Source organism: Loxodonta africana, chromosome 3, assembly GCF_030014295.1.
Source record: "Loxodonta africana isolate mLoxAfr1 chromosome 3, mLoxAfr1.hap2, whole genome shotgun sequence".
In the NCBI taxonomy this organism is placed as follows: domain Eukaryota; kingdom Metazoa; phylum Chordata; class Mammalia; order Proboscidea; family Elephantidae; genus Loxodonta; species Loxodonta africana.
This window is the reverse complement of record NC_087344.1, coordinates 14,102,395-14,106,892: the sequence shown is the minus strand read 5'-3', so window position 1 is coordinate 14,106,892 and position 4,498 is coordinate 14,102,395. Positions and strand designations below refer to the sequence as shown.

Below are 4,498 nucleotides of genomic sequence, written 5' to 3'. Positions count from 1 at the left end.
TGAGTGAATGGACAAGTTACACAGCCTATCTGAGCCTCAGTGTCCTCACCTACCAATGATGATAAGAAAGGACCCACCTCATAATGGGCCATGTAAAGCACTTAGAACTCCTTGGCACATAGCAGACTCACTCTGCATGTGTGCTTAATAAATAAAAGCAGGAGTAAACTAAGAAGTCTTAATTCCTGCCTTTTCAGGAAGAAATCTTTTTTTAACAAAATGAATGAAACTGAATTCAAAGTTATGACGAGGGAGAATCACTCTTATTGAAGTGGTATGGCTTAGAGAACTTAAAAGCACATGCCCTTAGAGCTGTTCAAGGAGAGGTAAGGCCCCCTCCTCATCCTTTACTCTCTGATTCCAATTGGGGTTGGACCAGAAATCAGCATTTCTAAATATGTTAGAAAAGCACATAGATGTGTTAAAAAGTCTTTCATGAAAAGGAATGCGTGCCTCTCCTACTGCATCAGGGAGTAGTGGTGCTCATCAGAATTTCCTAATAACACAAAAGACAAAGGCAAATTCATACACTTGATCAGGTGTCAAAGGAAGGGGAAGTGAACTGTTAGGTCAACTCTTAGTCGGAGTTTCTGCTGGTTTTTTACTATACTGTGTTCCGCGACATGAGTAAAGTGGACTTTTGTGAGAGAATAGTGTTCAGTGAGTAGGACCTCTTTTGGGAATTTCTTCCTAAGTGGAATACACAACAGATAGGGAATAGGGAAGGTAATACAGGGAAGCTACACTTTCCAGCTCAGAAGGAGTTGATGAAGCCCATATATGCATTCAAGAAGCCCATGGGATCCTCTAGCTGTGGGTAGCGGCAAATGTGGTCATCCAGAATTGACGCTGTGGACCTTGGCAGCATTTTCCTATAAAAAAAAATAAATAAAACCTATACAGCTCCAAAAACTCCAGGTAAGGATTTATGGGATCCAATGGCCCACAGATAAAATGAATGGGAATAGATACAGAGGCAAGGGCTCCCACCCAGCATCTTCTAAACTTCTTCCTCTGGTTAACATACTGTAGAAGACTATCAATGACTAAGTCTCTGTCATTGTTACTATCTCTGCCCATACGTCCCACAGGTCACTCTCAGAGGCCAAGTGTAGGGCCCAAAGACCGGGATGAGACCTCAAGAGAATAACAAAGAAGTTCATCAAACGTGTGAGGATGGTTGACAGCATGCCTCCATCTTTAAGAAGCTTCTGGAGAAGGAGAGGATGATGAGTCTCGGAAAAGATACCTCCATCTGACAGGCAGAGACTTTATGGTAAGCTGCCCAGACAGATTCCACTTGTACCTATGGAGCAGCTCCTGAGCCACAATGTCTCCATAGTCATGAGACAGGTGGTTGATCCTACAGTTCTGGAGAACCAAAAGCCTCTCAAGCATGCCTCCGCATGCTGGCCTGTTCAAATATGGAGTAGTGGTGTGGTCTCCGTTTGTCACTGAAGCCAAAGCCTAAGAAATCAAGAGCAATTACTCATGAAACCTGAGGGTCAGACCTTCCGAAATCTTGTACCATCATAGCTGGATGTTGGAAAGCCATATAGGAGCACAACTATTTCTGGACTTCCAACCACACCCACGGAGTCTTGGTAAAAGATGCGCAGTCCCTGGTAGGTGAAAAATTTGCCTGTGGACTTTCATGAGTAAAGAGCAGGGGAAAGCTGAGCGGGCGGGATGTGCAGGTAGGCCGCCAGCAGGAACACGGCCAGCAACCCCACCTGGACCCACCACTCCCTCACCGTGTGCAGGTTATCTCGGTGCACCCTGGCCGCCCTTAGCTTGTGCAGCCGGTCAGCGCCCAAGCTGCAAGAATGCTGGCACAAGGCCTGCCAGCTACAGCTACCTCCAGCAGCGCGAGAGGGCTGCAAAGCGGGCCTGCTGCCCAGCGGCTCAGCCACCTAAATGGCAGTCCGCTGAGGCACTGCGTGAGGACTGGCCGCTGCCACAGCAGCTGTTATTTCCTTTTTTAATGCGTTGAAGCTTTCATCAGCCTAAGGGATTCATCTGATTCAGTGTGAATGAGTGAACTTTGTCTTCTCTGGGTCCATTGAGGAATAAAGCCACTTCACAGGAGGGCTTTCCCAGACAACAAACGAGGCAAATAGGAAGGCTGGTGTCTGTCTTTCCTCCAAAGGAAACTCAGGTTAAATCCCAATAAAGTCTGCAGTTTAGTTAATAGTATTGCTCCAATATATACTATGATTATGAAAGATTAAGAGCCCTGGTAGCCCACTGGTTAAGAGCTTAGCTGCTAACTAAAAGGTTGGCAGTTTGAATCCACCAGCCACTCCTCAGAGACCCTTTGGAGCAATTCTACTCTGTCCTAAAAGGCCAGTCTGAGTCCAAATCGACTCAATGGCAAAGGGTTTATTGAGAAAGATTGTGTCACCATTGGAGGACGCTGGGTAAAGGGTACCCAGACAATCTTGGTACTATTTTTGCAACTTCTATGTGTGAATAAATTATTTAAAAATAAAGAGTGAAAAAGGCAGTGGGGAAGCACTGTCTCTCATGGGGTAAATAATCAGATATAGTTTTTGTTTAATAAGAAATTCCCAGGCTCAATGGCTTAGTGTTACCCTCCTATTCCATGAAGGGAAAACTGATTTCCTTTTTCTTGACTGAGGTCTTGACTTGCCTAAACTTAACTCATTCTGAATACCTATGCCTCTTTCTTTTCTTTGGATGAGAAAGAGATTCCATTAGACACAAACAATTATGAGTCAGATAGAATGTGGGGAAGAGCTGTGTTTTCCCATGCAAATGGTTCATCTACTCTGTGCTGGGGCGAGACCTATAATGTGACTACAGTGTTCACTACAGGCAAGTGGTATTTGAACTGTGGGTGCAGGCACACTAGAGCAATAAACTCTGGGACATGACTGGTTTGTGGGTGATTTTTATCCATTTACAGAGGGACCTACTGTCCTTGGAAACCTCCCTGCCAAAAAAAAAAAAATCTATTGTTTTAGTTACTAGTGCTGCTATAACAGAGGTAACTCTGGTGGCATAGTGGTTGGGTACTACGGCTGCTAACCAAGAGATCGGCAGTTCGAATCTGCCAGGTGCTCCTTGGAAACTCTATCGGGCAGCTCTACTCTGTCCTACAGGGTCACTATGAGTCGGAATCAACTTGACGGCAGTGGGTGGGTGTTATAACAGAAATATAAGTGGATGGCTTTAACAAAGAGAAATTTATTCTCTTACAGTCTAGTAGGTTACGAGTCCAAATTCAGGGTGTCACTTCCAGGGGAACACTTTCTTTCTCTGTCATTTCTGGAGGAAGGTCCTTGTCCTCAAACTTCCCCTGGCCGAGGAGCTTCTCAAGCACAGGGACCCTGCGTCCAAAGGATGTGCTTTGCTCCTGGTGCTGCTTTCTTGGTGATATGAGCTCCCCACTCTCTGCTTGCTTCCATTTCCTTTTATCTCTTGAGAGATTAAAGGTGGTGCAAGTCACACCCCAGGGAAACTCCCTTTACCTTGGATCAGGGAGGCGACCTGAGTAAGGTTGGTGCTACAATCCCACTCTAATTCTCTCAACATAAAATTACAATCACAAAATGGAGGGCAACCACACAATACTGGGAATTGTGGCCTAATCAAGTTGACAAACACATTTTTGGAGGAGCATAAATCAACCCATGACATTCCATCTTTTGCCCACCCCCAAAATCACATCCTCGCAACATGCAAAACATATTAATCCCATTATATCATAGCAAAAGTCTTAACTCCAAGTCCAAAACCCCAAAATTCCTCTTCATCTGTGAAATCTAGAATACGAGTTATCTGCTTCCACTGGCACAATGGCAGAACAGGCATAAGGTAGACATTTCCATTACAAATGGGAGAAACTGAAGGGAAAAAAGGCATAAGCAAGTCAGCAGAACACATTACATTAGCTCTCAAAGCTTTGAAAATAATCCTCTGTTCCCTGAGACAATTTACACAATAACCCTGCCCTCCAGCCTCTAGGTATTGGCCACACTCTCCGGATTCTGTGTGGAGGCCCCTTGGTCCTGGGCTTCAGCTCTGCCTTCCAGGCTCACTGGGACCAAACCTCTGCTCCCTCAGCTTTAGGCACACCATTCTCCTAGTCCATCTGAGTGGTGACTCCACCCTTAGAAACACCAGAGGCCATGGCTCCATCCTTTGAAACCCCTGAGGTCATGGCCATACATTTTGAGACTGAGGCAGCTCAGTTTCTTGTGTTTTTTGTCTCTTCAGCTTCTGTTTCTGGTTTCTTGGCCTCTTGGCTCCTCAGGCCTCACATCTGCATCTGCCCTGCTGGAGCAAGTGTTCCAAAGCTTGGTGGCTCCACCAATAAGTTCCTGGAGGCTCCCCACTCTGCCAGGAAGCCTCCTGCACACAGGCACTCAGCTTTCTTGCTCCATGGGTCGGCAAGCCTAGCTCCACCGATAAGTGCCCGGAGGCACCCCAATCCGCCACTGCATGTTCTCTGCTGCTGTTGGTCCTGTGCCAT

The 4,498-nt window shown here is 46.0% G+C and overlaps 1 pseudogene; it reads right to left on the bottom strand.

The window, feature by feature from the left end:
• Positions 1 to 685: 685 nt before the first annotated feature.
• Positions 686 to 4,498, bottom strand: LOC135230480 (mesoderm-specific transcript homolog protein-like; annotated as a pseudogene).